Below are 20,700 nucleotides of genomic sequence, written 5' to 3' on the forward strand. Positions count from 1 at the left end.
ATTCTGTTTATTAAACAATTGAAGTTTGAATAATATTCATATAAGTCAGGGAAATATGTTAGCATGTGATATAATGTTCCTGGCAAACTTCAATAAAACACTTAACATTTGCTAGAGGTTCTCTGGAGGTAGCGTATTAACCAAACTTATTCCAGCAAAGGTTAATTTAAGTAACCTCAGAGAGTGCTCTGGGACAGTCAGAGACCAGTGATGACTGTGTAATCACCCCCTTTAGGAAAAAGCTTAGACTTTCATCAGTAACAAAAAGTAGGTCATAAGAAGACTAGAAGCCTGGTAGGAACGAAGAATCATCCTTATTCTTTAACACATCATTTCTCATTTTCTATATTTTTCAAAGCATTTTCTCTAAGATATTAAAAAAGATACACTAGTTTATTTTTCCTTTCTGAGCAAATTTCACTGATAGACATATTTACATATATTTTATATATTAACTTTTGGAAACATATATACTAAAGACAGTAACTGCGATTTTAAATTCAATTGACCATCTTTTGAAATATACTTGTCTCAACTTCTATTGCTGATTTAATTTCTTTTTTCAATGTAGAATGTCTATATTTTTAATCTATAAAGTGATTAGAGCAGAACAATTCTTCATTAAACGATAATAGTAAAATACTGCTCTATAGGTAAAAACTAAAGCCACAAAGAAAGTCACCTATTAAATTGACAACCAGATGCTGGTAGTTAAAAAGAAATATTAGTTTCAAGACTTCACAACAGTTTAAGATAAATATGTTGTGCTCATGTTTATGATTCTATTGTCAAATGTGTGCTGATATCTAGGAATACTATGCTGTCATAGATTAATGTTTAGCTATTTCACAGACATCGAAGTCCATCTCCAAGAGTTTTAGATTGCCAAGGATTGTTCTGTGCCTGATTAGTATTTTAAAAGACACAGTCACATGTGATAGCATGTGGGTGTTCTGTTTTGTGTGGTGCACATAGTCCTGATGAAAGTGCTATTAAAGATCACATCATAGGGATTATGAAAAGCAACGATAGTGTGATGACTGCAGCAGTTGCTTAGACCTGGCAATATGAGTGGGAGAAAGCTTTTTCTCTATGTAACTATTGCTCACATTCAAATATAGCTGGAGGCTCTTACACCTTGAATCACCTCAAAATAAATTTTAAACATAATGAGGAATAATAGAAAAGGGAGTTATTGAACTTATAATAATCAACTCAGAAATGCCTCAAGTAGACTTGTTTTAAATTACTTTTAAGGAATGTGAGACTATGAACTTCCTTAACAATATAAAATTTCCTAATCAATGAGTCAGTACTTGAATACAGTAGCTATGTTGCCACACAATCAGATAAAAATACATATAACAATGTTCAGGGTGTGCGATGTAGCAGGCATGTTGCATATATATGAAAAACGAGAAGTATAAAGTATGTAATATGTTTTTATATGGAAACAAATCCTCTGCCTTCGAGGTATTCTTAAATATCCATATCACGTAGTTGTAATGTATCTCTTGAAAATTCAAAATTTTATTTTCCTTCAGATTATTCAGACATTTAATCTTCTTTAAATATAAGCGTAAGTTAAGAAATTATTCTACAATGTGTAAGTATAAACAACTACTGAGAAGACAAACACAGTATTTCATTGTGAACAGTTTCTCTAAATGGTCCCTGCCTTCTTGCTCTGATTGAAACTCGAATGTCCCCTGAGGATGCTGATTCTCCAGCAGGCTTCTCAGGGATGCCCGTGCTTTCCTCCCTCACTACTCATACACCTAGGCTTGAAAGCGAAGGATGTGACTTCTTTGTTCTGCATTGCTTTTTCTAGAACCTTCCCTCTCCGCCTTCAGCTTGGACTTTCATACCATGAGTCAATCTTTTCTTGTTGCCAGTAGCACTGACCGTGATTTACTCCTCCTTATTCCTTGAAATCTTATCTCTGTGCTCACTCTGTTTCTCTCCAACACAACTTTTAAATCCTTCATTACTTCAGTGTACACCTGTGTGGTCTTTCCAAATCCTGGAATCTGTGTTATTTGGCACCTTCAAACTCACCTGAGAAGATTAAACTGAGGAAATAGGAAACAGTCCTCCTTAACTGTCACTTTGAAGCCTGTACCTTATACCTCATCACTATTAATGTCAAAACAACTACAGTCCCAGCCACCAAAATCTTTTCTAAATAGTCCTAACGCATAAAAATCGAAAAATTGAAGATCTCGCAAGCTCTTACCCTCAAATTGATACACTTAGATTTGACATTTTTCTATTACTTATGGAAATAGTACTAGGAAAAATGTATAAGTGTACCAAAATTACACTCAATATTGATACACTTATATTTGACATTTTTCCTATTACACTGAATAAATTGTGAGTAAATCTAGTGAAAATCAACCTCCCATTCATATATTCTGTTTCTGTCTCACATAGTCCAGGATAATTCTTAGCAATTATCTTTTCTCTCTTCCTCATCTTTAATATATCTTTCCCTTAAGCCAACAAACATCTTGTCAGGCCTCCCTAAATAATAATAAAAGTAATAACCATAACCTCAATCTCCACTTCTTTTTCCAACAATCATCAAATTGCTGTGCTTCCCTTTACTGAAAAACATCTCAAAATTAGTTTTGTCCACTGTTTCCAAATTATCTCTTGTGTCTCTCCTAAGGTCACCAGTGTCTTCCATATGTTCAGAACCTGTAGTCAGCCCTCAATCTTTATTTGCTTCACCTTTCAGCAGTGCTTTATGTCATTGATGATATTTTCATTTGTAATATTTTTAATCTCGGTATCCAACTGGTCGTATTTTCTGGGAACTCTGTATTATTTTCTTCTTCTAGTTATTGTACACAAGTGACTCCTAAATTGTTATTTTGGTCCTGCACTTCTCTGGATTCCCCGGACTATAATATCCAATTCCTACTTTACATTTCAATTTGAAGGTCAGATACACATCTCAAACCTAATGTGGGCCACCTCTTTGAGAACCTTCAATATTAGTGTCTTCTATATGATGCCACTGGCATTCTGGAAGCAACATGAACAGAATGGTGAGTGGGCATCTCAGGGTGAAGGATTATGGTCCTTAATCTCACCATTTTCAGCTGGATACTCACGCCTCTAATGATGGTTAGAATCTCTCAGTTCAGAGATTCTTTCTACCAGTTCTCTCTCTAAACTTTAGAACAAGGGCAGAAGGCAATCCCTAGAAGTTGGTAAAAGGCCGGAGATGTAGAGCTCTAACTCTGCCAAATAATGTGCCCCTGTTCCTCCATATTCAAGTCATGCCTCTTTACCTTCATTTTACAGAAGTGATAGTTGCCACCAGTTCCTGTGACTTTTGAGTTTTCTGCCATTTAAATACATTTGGTCCTAGTTTCCAAACTTTTTCGCTATATGAAAAAGTCATTAATGTCAAAACAACCACAAAGTCAACCAAACTAAAAAGTCAGCTAAAAAGTCATTTAGTATTAAGCCAAGTAAATGACCAGTTATTCATCTTCTACTCTATTTCCAGAAATCTGCTGCTGTTGATTTCTTTCTTTCTTCCCTGCCTTAATAATCTCCTTTCTTAAAACAGAAACAATGAAAACCAAAATAACTTTTACTAGGGTTCCCAGAAAGAAACAAAAATTAAATTGATTAGTATGCATCCAGTCCACCATCTTAATCCAGAATTATGATGAGTTTCACATTTAGAAAGTTACTAAAAATGATACAACCACTTTAAGATAAAAAAAAAAAAATTCCTACTACAATGTATTTGCTGCAGTTCTCATATTAATTATTTCTTGAAAACATGTAATTAAACATTAATTTGGCTTGAAAACATTATGATGTAAAATATATTCTTAGTTAACTTAGGATATAGGTCTGTATTAAGTGAGCCATTCCATAGTACCATTATCAAACCTTTTCCAAATGAACTGATTGGCTGATCTAATTTATTTTATGATGAAATATTCCCCTTTATACAGTGGAGTTAAGATATTTACATCTAAAATACTTGCATACTTAGTATCAAAATAAATTTCAACCAATCAAGACATGTAATTAATACTTATTTTGTATCCAGCACATAATAACCAACATAACATTTATTTTGTTAAATTCAAGGATATAGTACTGACCAAAGCAGTCTGCATTCATGAGTTTGTAACTTAACTAGAAAGACGAGATGATAAACAAGTAGTTAAAAAGCATCAGAGTGCAAGTGTTGTGAAGGAGATAATATGGTGTGCTACATACAAACACATACACACACGGAGAATATACCTACATATTTGTGGAACATAGACAGGAGAATTCACTTTTACTAGAGGTTAGAAATGTTTCCCTGAGAAAGCTGGCATAGGGTGAGTCCTGAAGACAACAGTTCAATAGACAAGGAAATAGTAAAGAGTGAAGAAGAAGGAAGAGCATATGCAGAGAGCATAATGACAGACAGAATACGAGGAAATGAACTGGGAACCAATGAAGGAATTTAAAAAAATGTGTAAAAATGTCCCTATTCCTCAGTTATTCCTTTGTTCACTGCACAAAGGAGAAGAGGGGTTGCAGTTTCTTCTTTAGTTTTTATTTTATTTTATTTAATTAATTAATTAATTAATTTTTAACTGACTACTGTGATTGGTTTCATCGTGATAAGATTTTCATTGAGTCCAGCCCTCTGCATGCAGAAGGAAACAGTTTGACTTCCCAAATCACTAGCATAATTAAGCATTCTGCTAAAATCCGCTACAATCTTTTTCCACCCAGCATTTTTTAACTAAGATGATGAAGTTATAATCAACATATATACTCTCTACTTAAGTCAAAAAAAGTCTCCCCGGCTCTCTAAATCCCAACAGAGTATTTGTACTAAGAAGTAAAAGCCAAAATTATTTTTTAAGAAAGGACTTCCAATAACAGGTTACAATCCCCAAATCCAGAGAAAAATATTTAGCACCTTAGTAATACAAAGGTATATGAGACCAACAATTTGGGAATGTTGGAGATTTGAATTTTACTATGAAAACATGCTATGGGTTCATTGAATCTTGAATACAATTCTTCAATACATTGAAACACAGTTCACATAATAAATATAAAACATATAATTATCCTCTGTCAGTGACATCTTAACAAATTAAAGACTAGTATGCTACTATAGTATATTTGGGTTTTCAAAAGAAATGCAATTCACTTACTTTTATGGTTCATGTAGGTCTAGGAAGAATGCACATGCTACCCCAATGGTTCTCAAACTATGATCCCATGATCATTAGCATCAGCATCATCTGGCACCTTGTTAGAGTGCAAATTCTCATATATCCTAAACTCTAGGGTCAGACACTCTGTAATCTGCGTACTAACCATCCTTTTGATGACTAAGAATACAAATACTTCTTGCATAAACAAGTTTCTAAGTAGCAATTCTGAATCAGCAAACACTTCTCAGTAGTAGTCATTTGCTAATGATCTTATATTCCATTTATAACTCATTTGTCTAAACTGGGATTATTTTCTTATGAGAGCAATAAAGAATGGTATGTTTTCCAAATTAGGTCAACATAATATTTTCCATTGGTATTAAATTTAAAATAATATGCATTTAATGAAAAATAATGGAAACTATGTTACAATAAAATTTGGATAATTTAATGTTAAGAATCAAGTATATTTTAATATTACAGATTGTAGCTCAAGGAGGGTCAAAGTTGTTTAGATTATAATGGGGCAAATAAAAAATAGGCTAATTCTGAAAGACTTTATCAGTTGATGGCAATGGGTCTTTAGTAAATAGAATTTCTTTCCAAAGTCTATGCTTTAATTTGATCGATTCAGATAGATCCTTAGCATGTTTCATATACATAATCCTAATTTGGTAAACTTTGGCCCATATATGGATGAAAAGAGAAGGCAAAAATAAAATATTTTTGTGAGGCAAGATAAAGGATGGAGTGGGAACACAATGCTTTTTTTTTAAGTGAAAAGTTGACAAAAAGTATGATAAGATCAGGGGAAGAAAGAAAATGAAGGAGTAACCAATCATCTGAAAACTTGTCTGTGCTATCCCTTAGAAACTGTGGTTCTGGAAGAGCTCCTCTAATGAGTAACTTGCAGAGCAGAAAATGAGGTGAGAGGGAATGTGAAGAAAATCACCTGTTTGGCTGGACTGAGCAAAAGCGAAGACAGTTGAACGGACTAATTTATATGTATGAGATCCTTTGAATCTGGACGTTCTTAACTCTGACTGCACCTATATTTAGTAGACATGTCAGAGGATAAGCATCTTCTTATGCTAAGAAGTCATTTTTACTTCTTTAAGGTGATTATACCCCAGTTCAGCTATGGATAAATTACATTACACTTAGTTGATGACCTGAAGAATTGGATGATGTCTAAAAGTGAAAAAACTTGACATAAGTGTAAATTATAGATAACTGGTCATCCTAAATTGCTTATTCTGCTTTTAGGGACAAAACCTGCTCTTTAGAGAGACAGCAGCAAATGGGTTTGTTGTGGTGGTTTCTATCATATACTGATGTTGCCTATGATTGCTTTACAAGAATTTTAAATTCCATAATGCCATAATTTTCAAATTATTAACCAAAAGCTGACTAAATTTAAATTAAATTATTGACATAACCTCACCCATATCTACCTATTTAGGGACACTCTGTATAATTACTGGGCAGCTTTCTCTGCCCACGGCCTGTGTTTAGTATTGTCTCATTCAGGCTCCAAGATGGAGCTTTCCTCTCCCCTACTACACACAATAGTCCCAGAATACTTTATCCCTTGGGTAGCTGTTTTCTAATTAAAATTTACCTGTCATGAAATTAATTTATTCAGTTTGTAAAATATTAGTGAGTGTGTATTTTCTAGTCTGGTAATCAATGATAAATGCAATAAAATTCTAAATTCTAAATTCTAAATTCTACCTTTTGGGATATAATAGTTGATATTGTTTGGCTGTGTTCCCACCCAAATCTCATTTTGAATTGTAGTTTCCACAATCCCCATGTGTCGTAGAAGGGAGTCAGTGGGAGGTAATTGAATCATGGTGGTGGTTACCTCCATGTTTTTCTTCTGACAGTGAGTGAATTCTCACCAGATCTGATGGTTTCATAAGGGGCTTTACTCTCACTTCACTCTGTACTTCTCCTTACTGCTGCCATGTGAGGAAGAATGTGTTTGCTTCCTCTTCTGCCATGATTAAGTTTCCTGAGGCTACCCCAGCCACGTGGAACTGTGAGTCAATTAAATCTCTTTCTTTATAAATTACCCAGTCTCATGTATGTCTTTATTAGCAGTGTGAGAACAGACTACTACAATATTCTAAATAATTTCCAAAATATGTCAAGATCTATCCAAAGGTAATAACAAGCTTTTGAAAGAATTTCTAATTGCAAAGTATGAAATAAGATCAACAAAATTATAATGAAACTAGAATATATATATGTATAAATGTGGAGAAGCAAAAAGAATAATTTTAAAGTATAAGATGGAAGAGGAATGCAATATCCTTTTTTTCCTGAGGTTGAAGAGAAACATCACATTCTGTGAAAGACAGAGATAAATTAGCAAGTGAGAACCCTAAAGAAGCACATTCATTTGACATCTTAAGCATTAAATGGAAGGCAGGACAGGTTAAATGGTTTTAAGAAATTCTCCTTAATGGAAGCTTATTTTCTAAAGACTTTATCTAAAGTGGAGTTAAGCAAATGATCAAGGAGTCTAGCTCTTTTTATCCATAGCAGCAAACAGCTCCTCCGTGCTTAATAAGTGAGTATGTGACAGCTATGGCAGGAGCTCATTATGGCTACTTGCTTCTAGAAACTTCAATTATTACTGTCACTGTACTTTATATTCAAAAGGACATTTTGATTCATGTTGCTCTAAAAGGTTTTTTCCCCGACTATGGAAATGTGTTTAGTAGATAATTTTATTTTGTTTCCAATGAAAGGCATTAGCTTTGAAATGTACAGATAAATACTGCAAAATGCCAATATGATTAAATACATGGGAAACAAAATTGCTTTTGCGAAATTATTTTTTGCTAAGGTTATATATTTAATTCACTTCTCTCTCTCTAAAATAATGTCCCGAGTAGCTAATATGTGGAAGGCAAATTTATTATTTTTAGGTATTATGGAAGGATAAAAGAATAACAATATAATATTCCTGCCCTAAAAGTGTTTATATTCATAAAAAAGATAAGTCTAGTACCCAAATATGTGTACTATGAGGTGAAATTTAATGTGTGTGGTATAGAATACATAAGGTTCCTGTGATCTCACAAACCAACCACTCCCTAAAGTAGCACCACAACATAAGGGTGTGGCAGAGTATATGTAAAAGAGAAAAAGCAAAAATACGAATTTTAATACTGTTGGTTACGCTCAAAGAACAAATGTGTTTCTGGTCTCTTCCCCTGTTGTATATAATTGGGCCAGGTGAGACACCATGGATTTATCTTGCTCTTTTAACAAATGCACAAGAGTAAAAGAAAAGCAAATCCCTTTTTGAGCTGTAGTTCTCAAACATCAGTGTCCATCACAAACACCTGAAACGTTTTTTAAAACACAGATAGATTGGTAGGCATGGTAACTTGCATTTCTAGCAAAGGTCGAAAACGGATACTGATATTCCTGGTTCAGGGACCAGACTTAGAGAACCATTCCTGTAAAGTGTCACTGTGGAATTACCCTCTGAATCATGTTGCATCCAATTCAATTTTAAAAAGAGAGAAAAGGAGAATATGCCCTTGTAAACTTCAAGCCCAGATACAGTCTGCCAAAGTAGATACTCTATATTCTCTTCCTGTGCTTCACAAATGTCAAACATGCTATTTTCATGCCTTCTACCCACATTAGAAATTTGACCGTAAAATTAAAGGTGGTTTATATGTATGTCTGGGTTGGGATTTGGATATTAGAAATAAAGAGCTCTAATAGCAATGAGCCTTCTATAAAGTTTAGAATATGTTTACAACTGTATACTATCAAGGTGAAGCAGCCTGAAAACTATGTATAGAACCAAGCAGATCTAAATTTAGTTGTGATCTATTCCACTAAACTGGCTAGATTACCTAGGGCACATGAGATTTTTATATTTTTAAGTTTATTATAGTCTAATGGATTAAATAGTATCCTCTTGTGAATGTGACATTTGGAAATAGTCTTTGCAGACTTAATTACATTAAGATAAAATCATATGGATTAGGGTCCAACCTAAATCCAGTAAAACTGATGTCCTCATAAGAAGACAACATGAAGACAAAGGGACACAGACACAGTGAAGACAGCTATGTGGCAATGGAGGTAGAGACTGGAGAGAGGCAACTACAAGTCAGACAGTGCCAAGGATCGCAGGCAACTACCAGAAGCTAGGAGGAAGTATGGAAATGATCCTCCCTCAGAGCCTCCAGAAGGAACACACGCTGAAGGCACCTGAATTTCTGTGTAGGGTAACTTTTTTTTCCCCCCTTGACCCATCTGAAATGATTCCACACAAATCTATAATTCCAGCAAAATGAAATATTTTCCCTATATAAAATGCCATTCTCTATCAATTTATACCTGGTCATTCAAAATGCAAGTGATTTTTTCTGTGTGGGGGATGGGGGGATGGGGGGAGTGACATTCTTTAATTGTGAAATAGCACATATTTTTAATGCTATATTTTACTGTTTTAAACTCAAGTGGAATAGCTTGCAGGGCCCCCTTCCCCCTCCCAAGAGTGATTTCGCTCATTCCCTATTCATTTGTGTGTGATTTAACATTGTTATGAGAGAACAGAGGATAAAGGTCTGCCTTTGAAAAAGGACATGTATTTATTGCCACCTTTTATAGGAGTACTTTCAAGGCTCCTCAGAAATGCATGTGGCAATTTTATTCAGCATCAGAATTTAATTTGTTGAATTCATTTTAGACCTAGGGTTCTCATTTTTGTTTGTGAGCTTGCAGGGTAGGTGGAATTTAAAGTCTAGTAGAATTTGGGAAGTGAAGCAATTCTTTGCTTTTTTTTTATTTGCCCTTCCAGCACTCATTTCTCCTTTCAGCATCTTGACCCTAGCATTGGATTTGCTTGTGGGGAATGCCACAGAGCTCTACCCTCCTCAGGAAGTAGCTTACTGTTCCAGATCTATGGGGTTCCTCCTCCTTCAACGGAAGCCTGTTCTTAACTGGTGAGTTGTTGTAGGAAAACAATAAAAAGTTATACTACATGTATGTTTCTTGTAAAATAAAGAAATTGGTCTAGATGATATCCAAGACCCCTCAAAAATTGAATTTTTTTTTAAGTGTCAGAGTGAACACAATAAGTCATGTTGTTCTACATTTAGAAAATTTATTCTTACTTGATGGCTTCTTTATACCTCCTTATTCCAATCCAACTTTGTGTTTTATAGTTTTCAACAAGAATGGGCAAGTGGGGGAGAGGGGCAATTTTTGTGCCTTTAGCACTCAACAAAATGCTGTCAGCCAATACTTGCTTCGTCATGTGTATGTGTTTCTTGAAACTTCTCAGCCTTCACCTAGAAATTCACCCTTTAAATATTTACTTTATAATCCAGCTTATGGGTAGTTGGTTCTCAAATAAAATGATATTTTACTGGAAAAAAGGAATTGAATTTATGCAGGCTCAATGCTCTATTTTAACATGAATGGTGTTTTTCATACACTGACTTTCATGGTACTCTCAAGGTTACAGTATTACATTCCGCTACAAATTTTGTTTAATCATTAAAGCCCAGAATGTCTAAATGAGAAAAGTATACTTTTTGCAAAGAATTGCAGACATCTCAGTTAAAAGTCAATCCAGTGAGTGCAAACATTCACAAAAGGAACTGAACTGCGGAAATATCCAAAATACATGTCAAAGAAAACATGAGGATTATGGACAACCAAAATCAATCTTTTCAAGCACAAAACAGTCCTTTTAAAAAGACTTAGATTCTGTGTGACCATAATCGTAGGCTTGAATAGAATGTTCTTTCAATTTTGGGGCTGCAATCATTTACTGAAGCATGTATTGATTGAAAAAGCCTTGTGAGAATTCTGATTATCCCAACGTTTCTCACTTGAAGTGAAAGGGGCAGCTTTTTTTATTTCATTTTATGCAAAATTACAGTAATTGGTGTCTGACCTTTTTGATATGGACTGTTAAGCATTGCACTGCTGGATCCCTTCACAGAATCAATTATTTTAATTATGGCTATGTGACAAGAAGAATCCAGGACATAAACAAGAAAAGAAGATTTAAATAAAATGGAAAACGTATTTTTTCCTCCATAATATAAAAGTGCTGTTAACAATAAACTTGACCAATTATGGGATTTTCGCATTTATGTTTTAAATTTAATTTTCATTTCCAAATAATTACACTTTCATAGACAAAGACAATTTATTTAATGAGTACACGGAGTAAAAACATTGATTCTCTCAAAAAGTAGACAGAATAGAAGAAAAAATAATCTAAATACATGACTTAAAAATGTTGTAGAGATGTCAATACTTTTAGAATGGCATTTTATTGCAAGACTCAGAGAAAGATAAACATTTTAAGAACTGCCTTTTATATAACAATGTAAATCCAGGTCCGTAAGACTGAAAGCTATCTGAACAAAAAAAATGACAATAAAAATTGTAATGAAATAACTATTATATTAGATGAGTTTTCATTTTCAACCAATAGAAATGCCTAGAATCTATTTTTATTAACCCCTCTCTTTCCAATAAAGCCTTTGAGTTCAGTAGTTGATGCTAGCATATCATACTCAGCTCAATAATCTTAATCTACCTCTTCCCACATTTGGGTTTAACACCAGCATCTGCAAAACTCTGTACAGATGCTACAAAGCTTATGATGGGGTTACATCTTTTGACTTACCATATTCTCAATTTACGATAGTTTTATTGGACATTAAACCCTAGCATAGTAAATCAAAGGGAGTACAGGTTGCAGATCACTTTCACCCCATTGCTAATTCAAAAAATCAAATCATAGGTCAAAGCATTTTAAGTTGGGGATCATCTGTACTTGGACACATATAGACAACTCAAACAGATTTCATCTTCTCTTGAGAGTCCAATTCTATATATATATTAAAATAATTTACCAAGAGAATTGTGCTTATACATATATAAACACAAAATATGCAGAGATTGGGGGAAAATGATCTTGGTTCTTTAAAGTGATATTTGTTAGCTTGTACAATCATTTCACTTCTAAAATGACCAAATAAGAGAAGAGTCTGAACATTTTGCTTTCATATAACCAAAAAAATTCTGAAAAGAACCAGGAGGCAGGATACTCTAAAGGAACTATGTGATCATGATGGGGAACCTCCCGATGTCTCTCCATCCCCATTGCATTGGCCCTGACTCCGTGGTTCAGTGAATGCTACCTGGCTGGTGGTAGGGACAAGCAGTACAGGTATGATGAATTGCCTTCAGGAAATGTCTTATAAAACCAGAAACAGACTTAATTACTGAAACTGATCTGGGACTTACTAACTAGCTGAAGGGCCCTGTCAGAGGTGTTGTCAACTTGTGCACTTATAAGAATAGTCCGTGCCGCTCACTCTCCCACACACAAAAAAATTGTAAACATTACCCTTCAAGGAATCTGAGACAATACTTTATGTATAGAATTGAGATTTTTAACTTGCCTCACTCCCCCCAAAATAGTAGCTTGCACCTTATTAAGATAATAAGACTTTTAAGTGCTTATGCAAACATCACTAGAAATTCATGTAGCTCTCAGATGACTTCAGGGATCTCCTCAACATGACACTCCTCTTGATTACTGTGGGTAGTTACACACAGAGACAACATGCCCTGTGCACAGTTATCCCTACAGTGGGAATCACCAAATTAGAAATGGTGGTATGGGTTAGGTTCCTGGTTCTATCTACAGTAGTAATGACATCATCTCTGAAAGGCAAACCACCCTACCCTCAACTCACCGGCCAGTGTTGTCATGCAGGATAGAATTTCCCTAGACTTCTTCTTCTGGGACATGGAGGAGTTGTGCTATGACTAATACATCCTGCTATGCCTGCGTTAAATCCTCAGGCAAAACAGAAAGGCCAATTCGGAAAGCTGAGAAAGCCATTTGATTTTTCTGAGGTATACTACAGTTGTTAGAGAGATTTGTTCAGCTGTCTGGGTCCAGGACCCGGGAGGTCATGGTTAAAATCAGTACCCTTGGTTAGCCTCATCCTGCCGCTTGGCATTGTGTTGATAATAACCTTAATAGGTTTTATTAAGACACAATGAACATATCTGGGTTTAGCCTGTTTCTGGCAGGTTAATCAGAGTGACTGACAGAGTGGTGTTTTTTATGGGAAAATTCACCAGAATCCAAAGCAGTGTATAAACTAGGGATAGATATTTTGGTGGGAACAAGGAACAGTTGAGTTCTTGCATTTCTACGTGTCTGGTAAACAGAGACATTGACTGCCTCTGTTCCAAACTGTCTTTTCTAGAATGTTAATACTTGGAAGATAGAGATAGTGGTTCCTGCTACAACAAAGTGCAGGTTTGCTGAGAACCAATGGAAGACAGAGCCAGTGTCTTCCTCTAGAGCAAAGTTCATGCTGGCTGTCCATCATAAAAATCCTGGGCTCTTTATACTCAGGATTCTTCTGCAGTGCAATTCACTATATTTGCAGGTTTCAAAGGCTGTCTTTGTTTTTTAATTTAAATTCAATTTTTTTATTGTTTTGAGATAGGGTCTCACTCTGTCACTCAGGCTAAAGTGCAGCAGTGTGATCATGGCTCACTGCAATCTCTATGCACCGGGTTCAAGTGATCCTTCCACCTCAACCTCCCGAGTAGCTGGGAGAATAGGTGCACACTACCACGCCCAGATAATTTTGTTATTTTTTATTTTGTAGAGATGAAGTTCCCCTTTGTTACCCAACCTGATTTGAACTCATGGGCTCAAGCAATCCTCCTGCCTTGGCCTCCTGAAGTGCTAGGTTTACTGGCAGGAGCCCACCATGCCTAGCTAACAGGCCCTCTTGTCACGCTGTGGTAATTAGAACTTAGGAGAACAGCCCCCAGCATGCTGATACCTTGGTTATTGTTATTCTTATTGTGAATAATAAAGTCATTTGTATGTGGTCAGGAGTCTCATGTCTTCAGTCAGCCTCCATAAAATTGTGACAGGCTAATTTGTTTTCTTGAAATTAAGGTTCATTCTCAGATTCACAATAGCTCTTCAGACATAAATCATGCTTTCTATTTAATCTGATTCAAACTTAAATCATGCTTTCTATTTAAATTTCTTTCCATTTTTATAGGGAAGATGACATTAAAACTCTTATCCATTATTTTTTCAAATACCGTTTAAATCAGTACATTTAGAGCTACCCATTACTATTTTGCTTATATATTTTTTCCTGCAACAAATAAAACACTTCATGAAAATGTCCAGGTAAATGACTTGACACTCGAGGAAGGGCTATGTAAAGTACTTTTTAGAAACATGAAGAATGTAGCATAAAGAACCTAGAAAATCCATTCTTAGAAGGGTTGCACACAACTGTCAGCCTTCCTATTGCTACATATCAATATATTTTGCAGTATGCTAAATAAACTAATTTATTCAAACAGAAAATGTATCTGTCCTGGGGAAGGAAAATGGAATATGTTCATTCACCTGTCATATATTCATCACTTAGCTAAATACACAAAAACGTGATCCTTGTTTAAAAAGAACTTGTGCTCAACACACAAGCTTTTACAGATTTTCTTATTCAAAAACAGATGAAACTAACTCATGGTGCTAGAATTAAAGACAGTAGTTATCTTTGGGTGCAGTTGTAAACGGAAGGTGGCACAAGGCAAGCTTCTACAGTGCTGGGAATGTCTTATTTCTCATCCCAAGTGCTGGTTACATGGATTAAAGCTACGCACTTAGTAGTTTTTGTTTTTGTCTTATTCTGTATGCAAGGTATACTTCAATAACAAAGTTACTTTTAAAATGTGGCATTATGAGGGTGCAGAAAAGGGATGTGTGACCCGGAGGGCAAAAAATCTTCTTAAAGAAAGTAATGCCTGAAGAGTCATAAAGAGTGGAGTTAACATAATATTAACAGAATTGGAACATTAGGAAGTACATTTGAGGACAGGGGACTGCATGAATTTGCAGAAGGAAAGAGAAGCTCTAATGGTGTTGAAAAAAATCATGCAAGAAACAGCTTGACAAGATGGCACTGGAGACAGTATAGGGAAAGATTATACGGACCTTTTTTTATACTGTCAAGGAACTTAGGTTTTATAAGCCAATAAAGAGGAAAAGTCTTAACATTTTGAATTGATGCATCCTTGTAGTACCCTATTGAGGACTGATTTAAGGGCATCTCTATTGAGTATTAACTAAAGTGGAAAATAGTTGCAGTACCAGAGAGTCAAGGCTGTGGATTTGAGATCTACTTAGAGTGCAAATGGAAAGATCAGATAGGTACTTGCTCCCCTGTGTCTATGTCCAAGATATGTCTAGAGAGGTGTTCTTTTCCATCAAATTCTATAGGGTTATTAAAGAATAAAACTAATGGCCCCTCACCTCCAAATTAAGGCTCTGTCCAAAATCTCCCCATTTCTTGGGTGTCTTGTGTTCTGTTTCTTGGGTGTGCTGGGTTCTTAAGCTTTGATATGTTGGGGCAAGGGGTAGGAAGAGGACACAAAGGCTCAGTCAGGGTTTTGCTAGTATCTTTACTTAGATCTGCAAATAAAAAAAACCATACCTAAGACAAGATACTCATAAACTCTATCCAGTGGGGAACCACCAATGACACTGTTATGATACTTGAGTTCACATCTGTCTTCAACTTTCCCTTAAGGACCAGGTGGAGAGGCTCTCTAATTTTAGGTCCATTCACTGGTAAGCATTCTATCATTGTTTTTCAATTGGTATCCAAGGTTTTCATTAATTATGCAGTACAAATCCTTTTTATATTGCATGTTTTCATTTTCCTAGGGTTATGATAACAAAACAATACCCTTGAAGGTTGAAAATGTATTTTATTCAGCCCAGCTGATTTTTGCATACTGATTACTTTATATCCCAGCAGTTAATCATCAAGCTTGGTGTCATTTCAGTTTCTTAATTTATACTTATCTCAGACCCCAGACAGAAAACATGCAAATGGAAAAAGAAATGTGAAGTCTGACAATGAGTTTAATTTCTATGGCTCACTTTTCCATCCATTACCATCATAATTGTGAATGTTCCTTTGACATTGAGCTCTTCCACTTAACATTTGTCTAATGACTATGCTAAAATCAAAATGAAAATGCTTTTTCTATTACAGAGTTCACAAGATGTAGCATATGAAACTTATAATGTATAACACAACTCAATATAATTATGCACTAAAATATGTGTATATGTATATGGGTGTGTGTATATACATATATATATGTAAGTTTACATTGAGAGAGACATTCTGCTTCAAAATTCAGAAAGAAATGTGCATATATAAGTTCATTAAAGTTATTTTATTTGGCCTTATATTATTTTTCATGAGAAAATATAGACACACTTTGCTACAAATTACATACCATACATTCATCTCAATGGGATGTTTGTTATAACTAACGAACATAGCTTAATTCTGAATATGATCCATGTTTTTAAATGGTCTTTAAATTTCAACTTTCTATTTCTCCCTCTCTGATTATCTTGCATGTTATTACCTCCAAAAAGTTGGCAAACATTTACTGAATTTATACTATGCTCAGTATAAGAATCATTTTTTTAAATATTCAAAGAGGTGAAAATATAAAATTATAATATTTCAAAATTGTACTAAAAGATATGGTATTATACGAGACATAAAACATACATACAAAATATTGTTTGTGTCCAAAATAAGGAACATTACCACCTGGAAGAAATAAGAAAGATTCCTGAATGTGGTTACTACTAAGATACTTGTGAAATTTAAAATGCAGTCAAAATTTCTTTCTCACTAACTTATCCACAATTTTATTTGATGTGGTGCTATGCATAGCTAAAACTAACATCTCAGATGCTATTTTATCTAGGGGTAATCGTTTGACAAAGTTTTAACCAAGGAAACATAAGCAATAGTCTGTCAGCAATGTCTGTATACATTTTCGCTCACTACATCTTGTTCCTCTCTCCCTCTTAATCTTCCTCAATAAAAAAGTGTTCAACTATAATGCCTGAGATGAGAAACTGTCTTATGACCAGGAGAGTAAAGCCACCAGCTAAGGGTTATTTAGGTATGAAAGACATGAGAGGCAGTGACCTTCGTGGCATCCTAGAAAAATTTGGAGCAGATATGAAAGGTCTGCCTCTCAAGTGTGATTCATAAAACTCTATCAAGCCTTATTAATCTTTTACAACACCACCATGCTACCTGTAGCCAAATGTAACCCCAGCTGACACAGTTATCCACACAAAAGACTGAAATTTACGTAGAGAAGGCACATATTCTCTTGCAATTTTCTGACTAAACTGACATGTAATGGTGCCGGTTTTTGATCCACTTGATTGAATGTTGCATTTTTTTTTCACCACAAAGAAGAGGGAAGTAATCTACAAATGTATTAACTGTACATGTTCTCTTTTACAGATTCACATTAAATCACCAAAATGGCACAAAGGTTTGAACTGTCAAATCAAACTCATAGGAATCATAGACCATAATGAAAAAAATTTTTAATTCATTTTACTAATGAATTAAAGGACATAGGCAATTATGAGACACAAAGTAGTCTTCCTTTGGAGACATCAAGACTGTCAGAAATAGCTTCCCATTACGGTCCTTTATCTCTGGCTTCAAGATGTATTCTGGTTTATGTTCAATCAGGGAGATTTGTTGCAAGCAATATATGGTAAATGATTACTGAGATGTGAAGGAATATCTTCATGTTGTATCATATTAATAATACGGCTTATGTGACTTATCCCATTTTTCCCTTTATTTACTGTAAATGAACCTAGGATTTGTTGATTTATGGTTTAGTAAATAACTTAAATAGACCTGGTATGTCCTGATAAAAGTTTCATGTATAAAACTCTCTGTTATCTTTCCCTTGGTACAAAAACACTCATGTGTTTATTAAAAGATCTGTTTACTAACATGATTGTAAAAAGATTTGTTTAGTATCACTCCTTCTTCCTAAGTTTCTCAGGAATAAGGAAGAAATGAATTCTAAACCCTTTCTTGTCCACCACCAACCACCCAACTGGCTTTGCTGTGACTTCAGTCTTCTTCATCCAGAAATAATTTAAGTCCTTGTCTCTCAAGTTATTTTCCTTTTGAAAGCCATCACATTTGGGTTGGCATTTGTGTGAGTGAGAAACAAAATTTTATCATGTCGAGTACCAGATTTGTGGGCTTTTAAATTTTGTCAGCTAGATATTCTTATTAAAATAGTTTCTTATCTATAAATGTACATCATTAATTCTTTACCTAAACCATTAACGACAACAAGGCAAAAGCATAACACTAGACTACATATTTTTCAAATAGACACACTCATTAATTCATTTCTGCCAAGTTCTATCAACTTAGGATACAACCATGTACAACCATTACAGTGCCTGTCAGGTTCTGTCAACCTCTCTAAATAAAAACCATATGAAGGTATTAATGATACTTGTTCTTTGGTGTATAAGCTTCAGAAATCGTGAAGGACATACTGAATGATGACTTATTCCCTCTCAACTGAACTATGACTACCCTTTTTCCTTTTATTTTACATTGTCTTTACTAATTGCTAAAATAATTTTTAATTTCTTATACATTTTCTATTACTTAAACTCCCTCCTATTGTTGTTAATAGTTCTTTAGTGAAAATATATTCTTAATCCATGTCTTCCAAACTACAGTCTTGGACTAGCCAAAATAAAAAATCACTTAAATTCATAAACCAGAAAGTTTCATAAACACTTCTGTGTACCATCTGTATTAGTTACATAGATATACTTCTAGATTCCATCTGTATTATTTATCACAATACTACATGGTTTATCTAATGAAAGCATAACCGAATACTGGTTTAAGCACACTCTCTATTTAATTTTCACTCATTAAAATTGCCCAAAAATGTTCAAGGAAGTTCAACGCTTCTCTGCGCATTAAGTGATCCAAATCGACAGATGCCCTGCTATGCTATACACCTCATTTCAAAGATTGTTCTAGATATCAACATCTGGCTAGTAACAAGGCAAGGAGCATGGAAGAGCATGAGTGGGAAAGTTCGATAGCAGCTGTGGAGGTTGGAGGAAGTCAACCCTGCTCCATTCTATGGGTGACATCAGGTTTCCAGGCGAGAATAAGAAATGTCATCTAGCTGGACATTCTAGAAGAAGAGAGAGTGGGTTTTGATGACCATGATCAGTCTCTGCTACTGCATCCATAAAGCCAGTTTTGAGATTCCTATTCTTTTTGTGGGAAAGCTCAAAATTTCAGTTCGAAACACATAAAAATGACAAGGTCTTTTCATAATTTGCTTTTCTGCCTGCACATATTTTAAGAGTGCTCATTATGCCTGATTAATAAGTAGTGCATAGCAGTTAGTAGGCTTAGTGAGACAAAGAAAGATTTTTCTTCATCATACAAGTACCCGTCACAAGAGACCTCTCTTTCCCATTGGCCAAGTCAACATTATTTGTTGCCAAATGACTGCTCACCAGCAAAGACTCACCTATCACAATGACACATCCCTCCCTTGCTGGTGAAGTATCACAGTATTTTTTTTTTCATTAAGATTTTTCTAATTTTTCCATGCATGTTGAATACAGTTTCAGAAGATTTAATATCAGACATTTTTATATCCAAAATGAAAGGACCACTTATTATTTCTGTCTTTTATTTTTCTTTCTTTATATCCCCTTGGAGTATATTTTACTTCTTCCTGATTCATATTGGTATTGATTCCATTGACCTTATTCAGAATATTTTGTTTCACTTTATATCATTTATTCTATCTTGTATAGAAATTCCGTGTTCTTTCTCTTATGATAGAAAATAGAAAAAAAAAATTGCAAAGATGGTTTGTTACCATCAGTCCACTCATGAAAATTAGTCTGAATTTATACATGTAGATCTGTGCATTAGGAAGTTCTTTTCAGAGGAGAAATAATGAAAAAATATTGCAGACCTGAGCTTTGAAGGTCACTGTGAGAGTGATTTTTTAAAAGATGATTAAAGTGAGTCACATTGCTGAGGCAGAAATGCAAAGTGTGAAATCATGCTGGTTAGTGGGAAAAGGGGTGGGCAGGAGAAGGTTAAAGGTATCTCTGAAGTTTAAGTTTGTATAAAACAACTGGGAAAATAGAAGAAAAACATTCAAGAATAAATACATGTATTCATTTTTAGGCATAGGTACCCATATTTAAAGAGAGAGATAATCACACTGACATTTGAAAAAGTAATTTTCTTTAAGAGCGTATTTTTGCTCTCAGGCACCTCCTGGAATACATGCTGTAATCATCAGATACTATTAGTGACTATCCTGGATAATTTTTTGATGTGAAGGAAATAGGGTTATTTTGCTAACACTCCTGCAGAATACAGACACGCTGTTCATGTATAATACATGCATTCCATCTTCAGTGGAAGAGTCTCCATCTGCAGTGCCAGACTACATGAAGGATGGCATGTGGAGATGTGAACAACAGTACTCCTGGGACAGCTGACTGCGGCTCTACACCTGCTAT

The 20,700-nt window shown here is 34.8% G+C and overlaps 1 long non-coding RNA gene across 1 annotated transcript in view; it reads left to right on the forward strand.

Moving 5' to 3' along the window:
- Positions 1-9,425: 9,425 nt before the first annotated feature.
- LOC139360031 (uncharacterized) overlaps positions 9,426-20,700 on the forward strand; it is a 28,154-nt gene continuing 16,879 nt past the window's right edge. Inside the window, exons 1-2 of the long non-coding RNA XR_011616929.1 lie at positions 9,426-9,455; positions 10,036-10,180. This is a non-coding gene — a long non-coding RNA (uncharacterized lncRNA). The remainder of the gene's footprint in view (positions 9,456-10,035; positions 10,181-20,700) is intronic.

This window comes from Macaca nemestrina, chromosome 19 (genome assembly GCF_043159975.1).
Source record: "Macaca nemestrina isolate mMacNem1 chromosome 19, mMacNem.hap1, whole genome shotgun sequence".
NCBI lineage: Eukaryota > Metazoa > Chordata > Mammalia > Primates > Cercopithecidae > Macaca > Macaca nemestrina.